The sequence below is a fragment of the Buteo buteo genome, chromosome 11 (genome assembly GCF_964188355.1).
Source record: "Buteo buteo chromosome 11, bButBut1.hap1.1, whole genome shotgun sequence".
Classification (NCBI taxonomy): Eukaryota; Metazoa; Chordata; class Aves; order Accipitriformes; family Accipitridae; genus Buteo; species Buteo buteo.
In genome coordinates this window covers 17,030,060-17,046,359 of record NC_134181.1, presented here as the reverse complement: position 1 = coordinate 17,046,359, position 16,300 = coordinate 17,030,060, and the positions used below count along the sequence as shown (strand labels likewise).

Below are 16,300 nucleotides of genomic sequence, written 5' to 3'. Positions count from 1 at the left end.
TCTTTCTCTGCTCTAAGTTTGTTGATGATGTCCTCCTCTAAATCAATTTCAGTCTTCATCATTTTATTCCAATGATTCTGTCCTTATAGAATCAGAATGGTTTGGGTTGGAAGGGACCTTCAAAGGTCATCTAGTCCAAACCTGCTGCAACAAGCAGGGAGGTTGCACTAGCTCTTCATCTTCATGTGCGTATCCTTTGCTTACACTTTGCTATTCTTTCTGTATATTATCACTGAAATATATATATAGTCCACAACTACGAACTCGACAACTATCCCTAGTCAGAAATCTCACAGATTTACCTTTCCCTTCTTAGAAGTTTAATACTGGCCTGTCACCATCTAATGTTTCTCCATGGGTGTTCAATGTATCATGGGTGTTCAATGTATTGTGTCTAGTTTAAAATAGAGCTCTAAACTTTTGCTGACAGCTGTTTACAGCAACCAAACTTCTTTTCAGCATATCTGTTGTTGACTGTGGTGTCCAACATCATGGTCCTGTCACTTACTGTCACCATCCCTTAGCCCAATATTTGATGTCTAGGCCTGTCCTGTCCCATCTGCAGCATAAACTCTTTTCTAGATTCTCATCATCCTCTGTTGCTTATTGCATACTAAAATTTCCTTGAAATATAGCATTGCTTCACTTCCACATGGTAAGAAACCTTTCACAAAGCCCATTTACCTAGGCTATTTCTTTCCATCCTCCCTTGTTTTTCTTCCATTAGCACCATCACACTTGTAGTAAAATACTTGTTTTCATGTTCACTCTTTCCTTTCCCATTATCTATCATCCTCCTTTCAATATCAAGACATCATATGCCTCACCAATCTTGATGAGTGATGAGTGACCAGTCTCCACCTCCCACTTGTTACTTTTTTCTATGAGCATTTTTCTTCTGTCAGTCTTCCTTATGCATGCAAGGAGCTTGCCATGAACATTTGCAATGGTAATTCATTCTTGTCTTTCAAAGCCCCACTTAAATTTCTCTTTGGCTATAGGTCCAAAAATTCAAGCTCCCAAATTGAAATCTTGCCAAAGTCAAGTTTACTATATATAAGTATTTTATTTCTTGTCTTTCTCATCAATATTGTTTTCTTTTTTTTCCTTTTGTACTCTCCAGTCTGTCTGTATCTTCTTTATACTTGGGTGATAAATTATTTAGCGTGAAGACTGTCTTTTTCGGTGTTTGCACAGTACCAAACACAATAGCACTGTAGCAATACAAGTAATGAAGATAATAATTAATAATAATAAGGGTAACTTCTACACTAGAAATAGCTGTGAGACAGTCTCGTGTGATTAATACAGCCAAACTGAACTCAAAAAAAAGAAGAAGTTATTTATTTCTTTTCAAATATTATTTAGGGACTCTAACTTCCACAGCAGAGCCTGAGACTTAATACCAGTTTCAGATGTGAGAACACAAAACACAGCTTCTGGACTGGTCCAGCAATGTGCTTTTTAAGACTGATAAATTATGGAGTTGCATCATTTTCCAGCTAATGTAGATGAAGTGTAAATACATGATGATAACTGAAATCCATCCCTTTACAGTATTGTAAATGGGGAGGTGGAAAGACCCTCAATATTTTAAGGGCCAAAGAGAATCATGGGAGCAGCTTTAACGATTAATTCCTTGTGTCTAGTTTAAAACAAGATTAAATTAGCTTGTGTGAGCTGCTGTTAGCAGATGCACTGTTACATTATGCATGATTCTTGACTGTTCGTAGCATGAACAAACTGCACAGTGTTCCATTAGTGATTTTCAATGCTGTGCTAAGCTTTAAGTCACATAGACAGGCCATTGTATTGGGTTTACTTTGTGGATGTGTTTTCCAGGCAATTTCACAACCTACCTGATCACTGTTATTGATTGACCGGGTTTGAAATGGATAAAAGAATTAACCTGTGTAAGGGTAGCAGAATGGGGTATATACAGTATCCTATATACTTGGGAAAATCAATAGTACACTAATGTAGAAAATTTAACCAGACAAGGCAAAACCATCTTCCTACGTGCATGAATCCTCATGCTCCCTCCAGTGTAAAACATTATACTAATACTATAAGCATATGCTTAATGTGCTTTTAATGTTTTTTTTCTTTGACACTTCTCTTTGTGCTATCTATCCTCTGTAACCTTCTGGATGTACTTATATGCATACTGTAAAACAAACCTAGGAATTCCTGAATGGGTAAATTTTTCTTGACTCATGCCCGCTTTTGAAGAGAGAAACATGGGCAGCTACACACATCTAGAAACTTACATCTTTCAAGGTGTAGACGCATTCCTATTTTCTGACATTTGCACTCTTGACTGACCATCTTGTCCCTCTGCTAGTTCTGTAAACTTCTGCTTTCACATTGATTGTGTCTTGTCCTACACCATTATCTTTCATTCACGTTAGGCCTCAGCAATCTCCATCTCCTATTTATGACATTTTCCCACCCTCTTCCACTTTACATGAGGAAGAGATGCATGCACACTCATTCTTGGTGCCTTCATCTGAGCACACCTACTTTTCATGCTAGCCAGATAAACAGTGCTGCTTTTGTATTTGAGTTAATCTTCCCAGTACTGGCTAATGAAATGTTTGCCACTGAAAACTTAACAAGCCCAAGCTTGTAAAGCAAATATTTTTGTGGAAAAAACCCAATGTTATGGCTATTTGAAATCTTTACCAGAAATACTACTGAAGCATCAGAGTTGTTATTTATCCTTACAACTCAGATAGTGAGGTTTTATATTTACTTTTGTCATATAACTGGGTTCAGGAAATAAGCTTTAGTACAGCTTCAGTTGTATTATGCTTGTTCCTCCAGCACCAAGAGAACGTTAAACATACCAAACCTCTGGCCTTCTGGGAATTCCTGCCTTCTTGGCCAACTCCTTTTCCTTCTTGGCTAACTTTCCCTATTCACAACCTCTTCTAAAGGAACAGCCACCCAGAATGGCATTTCTGCCTCTTCTTTCAAGAATCCCAGGAGACTTCAGGAAGAAAAAAACTGAGAAGCAACAGTGCTGCTTAGGCTGGGCTTATCCCACAAGATGGGAAAGAAAAGATAAAGAAGGGGGCCTGCAATGCAGTTTATTCTAAAACTTCCAGTGCTTCCAGTCTGCTACTACCAGGATGAAATTTTAACAGAATCAATTCATATTTTTATATAAATTTAAAATGCAAGTGTCTTTTTTTTTCTTGTAAAAGTTAGAAATCTCAAAATTTTGTTCTGTTTTGGAATTAATGTTGCTTTGACTAATTTCCTGGAATATGCAATAAATTAATCACTAAGCTGTATTAGGAGGTTGGTTACAAGGAACAATATAGGATGAGCTTGTGCAGTTATTGTATTTTGCATTGAGCTGTTCCTGAACTCACAGTCTTTCTCTCTTTGTAAATATTCTGTTATATAATTTTGCGGTGATTTTGCCCACAGCCTGTAGACATTTTATTTTCTGTAGCTGTCTGATCCAGCAGCTAGGAGCTTGGAAATTCTTTACTAATTTCAATATTGATGGTCATTCCTGCTATGCCCTTATTCTCTGTAGGCTTTCCCTGTAAAATGGGCGTTAGAGTGGTTGCTCACTGAGCTGATGTTGTGTTAGCTAACGGCTTTAATATGAATTAATAAAAATACATAAAACTGGTAACATTTCTTGAAGGTAAAATTGATTGCAGAAGTTACTACATGACTTCAAAATGCTGTTATTATTGTTTAAAGAAACCAATAATTCAAGACCGTGTTTTTCACTCAAGCCAAGGGACATAGAAATTAGAAAAAACTAATCAATCACATGGCTTTATATATGAACTCTTTCTGCTCAAATCTCTGCCCAGACAGGATCAACTTGGGTGGTAAGGTCAGCAGGGTGACAGAGCTGGCTAGCGGTGTCACTCCTTTACCAATGCACACCATCCAAGCACTGTGGAATTGTCGCCAAATCCCAGCATGATGACAACAGTACTAACAGAGGAGTTAGCAATATGCAGAGGAATACTGCTAACAGAAAAAATAGACTTCCCTCAAATGCTAATATTGCTAAAAGGGAAAACAATATTCTAGTTCATGGACATTTAAGAGAGACCTGTGCAATTTCTAAGCAGTCAATGTAAACAAATATTCCCAGAGAAAGCAAATACTTTGTAAAAAAACTCACTATCCACATTAAGCAATTTCAGAGCAATGTAGTAGATACTGAATCAAAGACCACTAAAGTTCTTTATTGCTGGGGGGGGAAGGTCCAAATATTGCTTGGCAAATTACTGTTTGCTAGGGGCACTATTACCAGTTGACACAATCATTGGTCAGCAAATTGGTCACATTATCGGTTAGTAAATTTGAGAGTGCAGAATTATTTATTGGTAAATTAGAAATGGCAGAATTATTGGTTGGTAAAAAAAGAATTGCAATGATTGGTTAGCAAATTAGAGATGCTTGGTTTTGTCTGTGGATAAATCAAGGTTGGTCAGATATTGGAGGCCAAATTAAAGATGGCCATATTATTTATGGTTGTTCTGGTAAATGCTGAAATCCTGCTTCTTATGTTACAAGCAAGTAAACATTGGGACAGTTTGCTTTTTTTTTTTTCCTGATTTATATTTACATTTACAGTTCAGAGTTGAATTTCTGTGGGTATCAATGTGGAAGTAAACATGTACACATATTTTTGCTCTCTTAATTTTTAATGGGACTATGTGTTAGCTGAATTTGTGCAGAGTACCAGGGGACTTCTGAAATTGTTTGTATAAAGCGAATATTAAAGAAAGGTGTTAGACTGCCAGAGCTAAGAATTGAAGCCTTTGCAATTCCAGCATTAAGCTGGTGCAGCGCAGGCAGTACAAACTACTCCTTACTGGCCATAGTCAGATGGCACCAGGAGGAGCTGGTGATGAGAATCCCTTTCCTGAGAGGCTGCTGGTTGAGAGCTGTAGCCATGCTTTATTTGTCTGTGAACTGAGATCGGCAAGGATATGGGGCAGTAGTGCCTTCAAAGCAGTAATTCCTATGAGAGGTGGGGATTTCTGTGGGCAGTGGCCTCCATATACTTAGCCTCTTGCACAAAAGCTAAACAGCATGACAGAGTCAATATCCAAGCACAGTTACCATGTAGTGATAGTTTTTTGCTGGAGAACTGCAGCTGAAATCACTATATTCTTGCTAGACAACTACGAAAGCATTTTTTAGCTCATTGATATCACAAATGACATAAGCTTTCTATTGAAATAGAGTACTGCAGTGGAAACTGTTTTCTGGCATTTTCACGTTCTCAGTTGTCTCCAGTTTTTCTGCTTTCTTTCCCTTTATGTACAGAATTGCTACTTAAAAGATATCCTGCTTTTGTATACTGTGTTAGAGCAGTTCTGAAGAAAAAGTGTGTTTCAGTCATTCTAGAACACTGTAAGAAAAATTCTCTTGACAAACTTTGCAAACAATGCACAGAACACAATGGTTAAACAATTAAATCATTTTAGATTTTAACAATGCTGAAAACAATAATAGAATACTTGTTAAGAAAAGGCTATGGCTATTTATATAGCTGTTGAATTCTACAATGGAGACTGATGCTAATTAATCAGATTTACTTTTCCAAAGGGACACTTCGTAATGGTTTTGACAATAATACAGATGGAGTCAGGGAGGATGTACTTTAAAACTTTAGGAAAGTCTTAAATTTTGAAACATTAAAATTTGCTTTTTATATGAACTCCTATAACAACAGTGCCCCTACCTTTCTTGTCTACTAATTCTGCCAAAAATTATGTGTTTATTTGGAAACAATAAAGTATGTTTGACATTTTTAAGACACAGCTAAGGGGGAATTTTGCAAAAGTGAAGGGGGTGAAAAGGAATTTTTATCCTGCTAAAGTAGCAACACAATCACAAGATATCTGAGTTTTATAAATCTACTGGATAGAGATAACATATGCTGCTAATTTTTTGGTATTTTCATTGAATCAAAAAGTTAGGACTTGGAATATACCAGAGCATTTCAGTAACACAATGATTGTTCAGTGTTGAGTCCAGCTTGAACTGCTCATCTGGAAAGTTTTAGCCGAAACCATCATAATTAATTAGAGATGGTTTAACTAGTTCAGAAAAACATAATTGTAGGTCTCCCCCTTACCCTGGGTAGAGGGCTGCATGATCTGCTCTCCAAAAATGAAATAATCCAGTTGGTGCCAACCACATTCTACTCTCAACTCTCAAGATCAAGTAGGCTCACACTGTAAGGCATCTCAGCTTGGATTGTTGCATACTTCAAGGTTTTTACAGTGGTGATTTGTTTCAGCCCATTACGAACCTTTGGATCCATATTCAGACTTTCTCAAAATCTGGGATATTCAACTGGGACAAATGGTCTTCAGTTTCTATTCAAAGGCAGCACGAGAAGGCAAATGCAAATGAGCAAAACCCAACAGCAATACTAAAAAGAAGTGAAGATGGTATGGAAATAAAATAGGACTTGTGGATGGCATCTTTTTCCTCCCAACAGAACCTAATAACTTCTAACACAAAACAGCTTAATGAAGGGAGGTAGAGGCAGGCCATTAACCTTTCATTAGAAAAGACCAGACTTTGGGTCTACCCCTATTTCAAATACAGAGGAGCATAGGATTTTACAAGAAATCATTGGTTGTGGTTTCAGCTGGTAAAATAAAATTTAGAGGTAGGTTGATTCCCCAGGCCATTTATCTGATGAGTTCTTTCCAAGCTCACTGCAGAAACTGGGATAAATCATTTTACTTGGGCTCAGTGGTTTACCTCTCTTTCCAACTTTTTATAACAGAAAAAATCATACTTCCTTATTAAAAGTTCATTATTATTGCCACATTAATATCAGTAGTAGTATATGACTGCCACTCTTTATTAATACAGTTAGTAAAAAGCTTAATAATGGGAGTCTACAAAATGTAAACATTAAAATGAAAAGCTTGACAACTTGTATACAGGAAATTTTTGTTCTGACTGTAATGTCCTGCATTTCCATTTTGCTGGTACTCACTGAGCACAGCATAAACTGAGAACTCTGGTTTTAAAAGTGAGCATTCCTAACAAAATGTGCACCTCTATGGTTAGATTAGATGTATCATGTGATATTGCTTGTGTCCTTCAGTTAAAGAAATTATATAATTACCTCTACTTGAAACTTTTCTGTGCTAAATGTCAATTTTACCTTTTACAGTTCTCAGTTTGTACATTGTTGTCTGATGTACATAATATATCTAATAAACCACTAGAAATATAACACTTCCTTTATATCACCAACCAACATTGTAAAAAATTCTTTCTTTGCAAGCATTTGGCATTTGTAATTACAGATCTGGCAATTCAAGGATTACATTTCATGTATTTTTGGAAAACATTTGAGAATTTTCAAAATTATTGTAAGAAATTTCAGAAAACAAAAAAGTGGGGTTCACTGAATACTATATTATTCTGAATTTGGTCAAATAATTGTCAATTTCATATATCCATTTAGACCTTTAGATATAAGTTATATTCCCAGGATTTTTTTTTCTTGCCAGTTGCAAGTCCTGCTTTTGTAGGAGTACACAAGTAATCGTTAAAATCTGAGGCAACAAATCAAAGCCAGCACTGTATTATCATTGCAATAACAGCCAAATAGGTGAAGTTTGAAATCTAAGTGCCTGAGATGATTAAGAAATTTTAACTTCCTCATTTGAATGGAATAACATGAAATGTCTTAGTCTGACATACATACTGTGATCATAAAATAATTTCTAAAAATAAAAATTAAACAGATACATATTATCCTTTTTGCCAATTGCAGATATTTGAAAAGCTAAAGGCTATTTGAATTGTGCTGTGAATAGACTATTCTCAACCATAGGAAGAACAAGTTCTTCCCAGGATCCAAATACAATATTTTTCATCTTCACTGTGAAGAGCTTTTTCTTCTTCTTTTCTTTATAGGAATAAAAGGCCTTTCTGTTCTTTCAGTTGAGCGACCTCTGACTTTTAGGGGGAAATGGAGTTTCTGCTCCACTCACCCATCGCCACCACCCAGCAATTCTGTGGCTTCTGTGCCTGATCTAGGTGAACAATTAGTTGGTACAGGGGATGGGAAAAAAGAAAAGAGAAGTATGTGAGCATGCATACATACTTTTTCCACAAAAGAAGGCAGGAAGACTGGTGACCATAAGAAAAAGAACTTTAAAACATCTCTCAGGTAGAAATGGTTACATTCTGTAGTATAGCAATACGATCAGGAATGAATTTGAAAGCTTACTTTTAAATGGCTTAGCTTTGCAGTTACGTGCCAAATGGATACACTTTATGCATTCAAATATGCAATATACACTCTGCAGTATCCTTCACAATCCATTTAGGTGATTTTGTCACACTGCAGTTTGTTAGAATGTTGCTGAACTGTCTCAACAACTCTGGGCACAGAGCTTTTTATTGGCTTTTTTTTGGGTTATATTTTCAAATAGCATTCATTAAGTGTGTCCTTCAAGCTTTTCTGGACACACTTTGATGGGTTTGAATTTTGAAATTGGAGACTTCAGGATCTAGGGTGTAAAAACTGTGAAGAGCTAGTGAAGAGAATGAGTTCTTAAGCACAAGGTCATCCTGGGCAAAATGTAGCCCAGCTGGTTGTGGTTCATTGGCAGTTGAAGACTTTAATGGCATATGTGAAATAAAGGGCAAGTGTCCACACTGCTGAGACTGTCAACATGGTACACTTGTATTGTCCATGGCAATAGATGTGGATAAACAGCCTTGAAAGGGACCAAGGTTTGATGATACTTATATAAACAAGTATTCCTCCATATCTAACAAATTCTTTAATGTTAGTTTGTAGGTATGTCCCGTCTGTCATTTACTCTATGGATTTCATTTATTGTCATTATGAATCTGGCGTCCTTCCTATGTATTGTATATGTTGTGTTTTGGTTATGTTCAAATACATCTGTCTACACTAATTTTTAAAAAAATTTTAAGATGCACATGCACCATTTAAAAATATGCAAATATATTACATTTATCCTTTTAAAAAATTGGCTAATGAATGACTTTAGGTAGTGATGTTCTTATATTCCTGTAATCTGCGTGTTTTAGTTAAATTAAATGAAATTACTTTCATTTTGTAAAGTAATAAGTAAATAAAAGGGAGAGCCTTTATAGGCTACTGTTTTTATGATGTCCTAACCTTAAGTAGAAAGCAAGCTGAGCCAACTAGTTGTTCTTGCTTTTATTAAAGTTCCTGTTGGCAGCGCACTGATGGGACGCATTAATCTTAGTATTAATACTGAGGAAAAGGGGCTTAGAAGCCTAGAATTAATAAATCATTCCAGAGCCCATTTGGATCTGTTGGCACCTTCCCTGTTACATTGTTGCTGGATAAAAAGGCTTCTGTAAGTGTTAAAGGGTTGGATAACACAATTGGCTTGTTGCAAAATTACCCACAGTAATTTGTGAGTGTTTTCATTGGGAATAGGAAGCAATGGGGCAGGATGGTTTGAGCACCTGTAGTTGTTCAGAAAAATTACATCCTCTTGAATATGTGTGGCAAGCCTGTGAGTTGGCACTCATAAAAGTAAAGATGTACATTTGTCACTGAGACCAGCTAGTGGTGCTTCCAGTCTAGCTCTGAGGTATTTGTTGACACTAGAGAGGAAGAATAGTAGTTGAAATGCTTCCTATTTATGTTACATAGGTCCATCTCCAATCACTTCATTAAAATCTTTGGAGGCTAGGGGATGAGCCCACATATTTTTTCAATTCAAAAGTGGGGTTATCCGTTTATCTTTCCCTTGAAGATTATCTCTGAATACGCTGAAAGATAAAATCATCAGACTCCAAGAGTAACTTCTTGCTCAGTTCCTTCACATCTTGCTGTTTTCTGGGCAGCTTTCACATTTTTTCAGTCTATCTATGTCTGCAACGTGCTGATCCATTTGTGGTTGGCCAAACTACCATGCTCTTAAGATCCTCCTCCATAACACAGCCTCAGAAATAGTTTTTGGCTACCATCGTCCTTGGCTCCTTCCGAATTCAATTCAGATGCAGTTCTGTGCATGTTCAATGTAGGATGCAGCCAAAATGTGTCTCTGTGGTTACTGTGGTGGCCAAGGTGAAGGAGCAGAAGCAAAGACAGAGAATGAGCTGTCCTAGGCAGTGCTATGGAACTGGGAGGTTCACAGCCTTTTCACCACCCGTCTCCTGCCCCCAGTAAGTCAATGACTGGTGTGATTTCTTTTCACTGGCCCCAGGTGGGCTTGCCTGTCCTCTGGAGTATTGTTTGCACTTAAAAATTAATGGGGTGGGATTGCTCTCTGGGTGGGTTTCTCCTGATTCCCACAGCTTTGCTGTTACATGGAACAGTGGCTGCAGACATCAGAGGAAGAGTGTCATACAGTAGTAGCTAAACATTTTTCAATGGCAGTCAGTGAACAATTATATGCTACAATTTACACTATCTTCTCTAGTCTGTTCTTTGACTGAAGAAGCACCTATTATTAGCCAGACAATAATCAAATACTTAAAATAGGCATATAAAAGAAGATTTGGAGAATAATGCATGCTACCATCTAATAAGCTTTTCACTCCCTCATGAGATGCACTGAAGTGTAGAAATTCAAGCCATATCACTGTATTTTTAACTGACAAAATTGCTGTTGAGACAGCTATATTTTATCAATGTATTTTATTCATAAAACAATCTCGTTTTATAAACACAGATCATCTTTAGTGCAATGGATGTAATGTGCAACAATTATTTTGGATAACTTAGTTGTTAGATGGCACAAATCAAAGTTAAAAGAATATTGAAACAGAAGGAAAATGAAAAACAATGTGAAATGTCTCAATACATTTTATTTTCAGTGAAATAATAGAATATCACTTTACCAGTTCTAACATAAATGGGATAATTTGAAAGCTATCAACATGTACATGTGGTGTAATAGATAGAAACATACTTTTTCAAGTCAGCTGGTCATCAGTGGACTTGGGAAGGAAACACTGTTTTTCATATACATGTCATTGTTGTAAAGCTGTTGATTAGCAACAGTTGACAATCTAAAAACTCAAGCAATGAGCAGTATTTGGTAATGCAACACCAACAATAGAAGGGAGAGGACAAGAGTCACTGGATGTATTTGTTCACTTCAGAGTGTGAATTTCCCAAGAAAGTAATAATAATTTAGCTCATTTCTTAAGCAGGGGAACAAATCCTTCTGTTTCTATCTTGACACATCTTATTTCCTTTCTAATTCCTTCTACTCCCACTGTCTCTGGCCCACAGCTGTGCTTAAGTACAGTGGCTTGTGCAGTGACCTAATGCTTGGCTCAGTTTGTACAGGACAGATTATGAATAACACAATATATCTAGTTCTGTTCAAAAGCTGCCAAATTGAGTGTATATTAAAATTACTATTTTTAGAACAACAGTTGAAAAGACAACAACAACAAAGAAAACACCCACCTGTTAGCTTATACTCTTAGAGCATACCTTCACCAGATGCTGAATTTAAACTTCACTTACTAGTATTTTTATAGTCCTTTTATATATTTGGGCTTCTGACTTGAGTCTCACAATAAATACATTACAAAAATATATAATGTTAATGATTGATATAAAATGAAAGCTTCTATTAGGTAGAGCACCTGAGTACTACCTATTGTGTGTTTACTATTTGGTACTTGGAGATCATGAAAACTGGTTGTGAGCAGTGGATAATGTTTGTCATTTTGTACTATAGCACATGCTAATCACCTGCCCTTTTTTTTCTTGAGGTGTAAGCTGTGAGTCTGCATTTCAGGAAACCCTACAAGGATGTTCTGCTGCAGAGAAGTAAAGACTGCAAGCTAGGACATCCACTTTAAAAGCACCCCAGAAGAAGACCCACTTCATGAAGCCTGGGTCTGTACTGCTGTCCCCAGGAAGGTCTGGAGCTTCTGAATTTGAAGAAACAGTAAAAAAGCAGAAGTCCATACTAGGAGAAAAGCTGTTCTCTATAGCATGATAACCCTGTCAGGAAACAGAAGACAACGTCCTGCCTGATCTAAAGCTGTGGAAAACCTTGAACTCACAAGAAAAGATAAGCTCAACCCATGTCAGAGAAGTGGCTCAAAACTTTTGATGTTAATAAAAAGAATCTATAATTCCTAAGTGATTTGCAGGTAAATGTTATTATAATAAAAAATCCCTTTCTGAATTCCTTGCTTTTCTTCTGCATTTTCATGATGGGGTCCTCCCAAAGTGCTAGGGAATATCTATGCATGCAGTGGTCTCAGCACATTGTGTGTCATGTCAGACAAGGTAGATGAGCCTGGTTCTCTGTGGAAGGGCCAAGGCTTAATGTAGGCATCTCTTATCTTAGAAGTATGTGATATCTGGTGCTTGGTTCCACTTGTTACCAATGGGAGAGGCAGAAGACTGGCCTAATTTGTAATACCAATTATTATTAAATTGTATGGTGGGCCTGAGTCTAATTTTACCCTGATTTTATAGAGCCATTGACTTTAATGGACTTGTTCCAAACTTTTCACTGGCATAACTGCAAGTAGAATTAGGCCCAATAACTGTCATGTAAAACAAAATCATTCCGTCTTGTAAACCATAATGCAGGTTACATGCTAGTTAAGTGTGGGCCCAATAAATTAATCTTTCAGATGATGTGTTAAATGGCGACATTGGATACTTGCAGTCACCTAAATTTTCCTGGCATATTTTCATAGGACAAAGGACGTTTGTTACTAACCATTTCCAAAACAAGTTCTAGCTAGTATAATTGTATTTTACTTAACTAAAAGTGCCTTTGTGCATATAGTTAGGTAGTTATTCTTCACTCCATCTTTTAGAAAATGCAAGCAATTATGTAGTGATTTTGGTGCAGATGACAGCTGTGTTATCACCCAGAATCAGCATGCAGTGGAGTTTCTCTTACCTTGTACCGTTGAACTGCAAAGTGTCTTTAAAGTCTAAAATTGGGAAAAAAAGAAGTGTCAAGACTTCTGTTTTAATATTTAGGGACAGATCCTCAGCTAATATAAATTACCATAGATGGGTTGAAACATCACCTTAATTGATCTGCCTCTTATCTCTTAAAATAATGTCCATTTTAATTGGTCATGCCCCTTTGGTTTTATTACTCCTACTTATTTATATAAAATGTTTTATGGCACTTTGGTCTTAAATAAGAAAACAAGGTACAGGCTATTACATTTTTTCTGGTTCTTTCTCTTTGTGTTAGTCCTGAATTTGTCCTAAAGCAACTCTGAAACACTTCAGATTAGCTACCATAATGTGCTTTGGAAATACCTGTCTTTGTGCCTGTCTCTTTGGGCAACCAAATCTGCATTTAAGACCACCTTGTTTAGCACTTAACTGTTGCCACATTCAAGATGATGATGTGGATTTTGCTAGCCATTTGGAAGGTGGGGTAGTGCAACCATGCAAAGGAATTAATGCAGAATTAAAAATGTCTCCAAAGAAGATGCCCCATATAGGCCTCTAACCTGTATGTGGAAAGTAATGTATTCCTTGCATGCCCATGGGAAAGCCTACCAAAACTGTGGGTAGGAGAGATTAGTTGAAGAGAGGGTTTCAGGTAAGCCATGATAGTCAACCCCAACAGCTACAGAGGGGCTCAAGTAAGTATTATACTGTTCCTGTTAATAGGTTATGTATTACTTTTACATCATCTGTAGTCTGTACAACTTCGCTCTTTCTACCTTTCAAAATGGTGTATGCAGGCAGGGAGCAGTGGCATTTTTGTCTTAGAGCAGCTGATCAGTTTTATGAGATTATGTAGGGAATACTAGGCAAAATGTTTCAGCAAACTTCAGATGCACCCATGGGCAGAAGTCTTCATTGCACTCTCATAAACAAAAAAATGAAACTGATTTTGCTGATGGTAAAGTCTGGTGGTAGTTCCAAAACATTGTGAACAGGTTTGTATGCATTGAAAAAAAGTCAGAGAAGTGCATATGAAGCAATACCTGTGCATTTAAGTTAAATCTATCAGGATACAAGAGCGCTGTGACCAAGACAGAAAATGGAATGCAAACAGAAACAGTGGTTTCAGCTTACCAGCTACAGGTCTTTTAACCTGAAATATTATATTTTTTGGATTTCAGTTCCACAATACTATATACTTGGCTTCTCCAGTTCAAGTCCATAACAAATTACTTGCATGCTGTGCTGAGATTAAAAAAAAAAATTTCTAGAAACAGCTGCTGTTGGCTTGCTCTGTAGTCTGGCTTCACCTGATTCCCAAACTCAGCCAACAAACACAGTCCTTCTCCACTTGTAGAGCTTCTGGTTTGTCTTGGCCCATACAGCCCTTTGTCCTCTGGCAAAATTTCACTGGAAAACTTGTGCAAATAATGTTTGATCTTTACCAACTCATCTCAAGGAAGAGGACCCATGTTGTAGCTTCTTTTCCTTCTCTGTGAGGAAAAGACGGAGGGGGAAATTTTATGTGAGGAATGAACTGTGTGCAGGTCTAGTCTCAAAATCCCAAGAAGTCTTGGACAGCTGTGACCCTGGGCTCTCCATATATTCTTCAGTGAGGTATTTGCCAGGATAACCACTGACTGTAACAAGTGTAATGGGGTGTTACTGTATTTTCCATCTGTATTTTCCATGCAGTTTACCCAGCACTCTTACCCTCTCCAGAGCGAGGGGACTATGAAAACCTCCTCTTCATTAAGTTCAATGCATTGTCTTATAGGAGTAAGTGCACATCTATGTAGGAAAAAAAGTAGGGGTCTATGACATTTACTTTGTGATGTCTACCACCCTTGCTGATCAAGCTGTGCTTATGTGTGATCAAATATTCTTCACCCTTTTGGAAACTTGACTCAAATTCTCTTAATTTCTGACTCCAGAGTGGCCCTGAGACCAAGGAATAGAGGAAGTGAATGAAAACAGGGAAAGATTAAAAGGCCAAAAAGACAGGAAGGATTCATGCAGTAACCCAAGTGTCTCTGACATCAAGATTAATGACGCTTGCCCACCTACCTCAGATATACACACTCCACAATCATCTGCTCAATTTCTACCCCATTTCTGCCTGGAGTCATAACTGTGTGAAGTAGAACACAGCAGTTTTGCATGTTTGGCTGATGGCTCCTCTCTTTGCCTTCCTTCTTTTCGTCCTGCACCGTTTTCTAACAGATTTAAATTGGGTGCATGACTTCAGGTGTCCTGGTTTCAGCTGGGATAGAGTTAACTGGCTTCCTAGTAGCTGGTACAGTGCTATGTTTTGAGTTCAGTATGTGAAGAATGTTGATAACACTGATGTTTTCAGTTGTTGCTCAGTAGTGTTTAGACTATAGTCAAGGATTTTTCAGCTTCTCATGCCCAGCCAGGGCACCTGACCCAAACTGGCCAACAGTGTATTCCATACCATGTGACGTCCCATCTAGTTTAGGAACTGGGAAGCAGGGGCAGGGAATCGCCGCTCGGGGACTGGCTGGGTGTCGGTCGGCGGGTGGTGAGCAATTGCCCTGCGCATCATTTGTACATTTCAATCCTTTTATTACTACTGTTGTCATTTTATTAGTGTTATCATTATCATTATTAGTTTCTTCTTTTCTGTTCTATTAAACTGTTCTTATCTCAACCCAGGAGTTTTACTTCTTTTCCGGATTTTCTCCCCCATCCCACTGGGTGGGGGGGGAGTGAGTGAGCGGCTGCGTGGTGCTTAGTTGCTGGCTGGGGTTAAACCACGACACAGGTTACAGTGTTCTTCCTGTATTCAACTGGTCTGTAAGTATCTACATTCATTTGCTCTCCACAGCATCCCTGTTTTCTCATTATTCTGACTTTTGCTGCTTGCTCATGCTGAGGTTCTGAATTATGCCAGATTAATTACCTATCCCTAAATCAGATGAATCTGCATACCTAGTCAACCTCTTTTTTTCTGATATCAAGATGGCAGAGCTATTAAAAAGCAATGACCAAAAAGAGCAGAGGAGCAGATTGGAAGAGCCATCAGAATTTTTAATAGGAGCATGAGAAAGTGAAGAGTTTGTGATGAAAGGGATTGTGGCAACTTAAAAGTTTACCTACATAGAAGCAACATAAAAAATGGTTTGAATCTCTTCAGTCAAATCAGGAAGTTATCATGGATTGTATTTTCTAAAATGTGAGATAATAGCACAATACAGGAACATTCAAAAACCTACTATTTATTATTAATAGAAACTAAGAAATACACAGTGAGATCTAATTGCCAGCTCTATTCTGAATTAATCTTTGTTTAGGAGGGTCTGACTCAGAAACAAACTCATCCCGTTAGTAAATCATGCTATTTTTAAT

General features: G+C 37.4%; 1 long non-coding RNA gene across 1 annotated transcript in view; it reads left to right on the top strand.

Annotated features, from left to right (window-relative positions):
* LOC142036727 (uncharacterized) overlaps positions 1 to 12,094 on the top strand; it is a 113,259-nt gene extending 101,165 nt beyond the window's left edge. The window contains exon 3 of the long non-coding RNA XR_012652213.1: positions 11,767 to 12,094. This is a non-coding gene — a long non-coding RNA (uncharacterized LOC142036727). The remainder of the gene's footprint in view (positions 1 to 11,766) is intronic.
* The last annotated feature ends 4,206 nt before the right edge of the window (positions 12,095 to 16,300 follow it).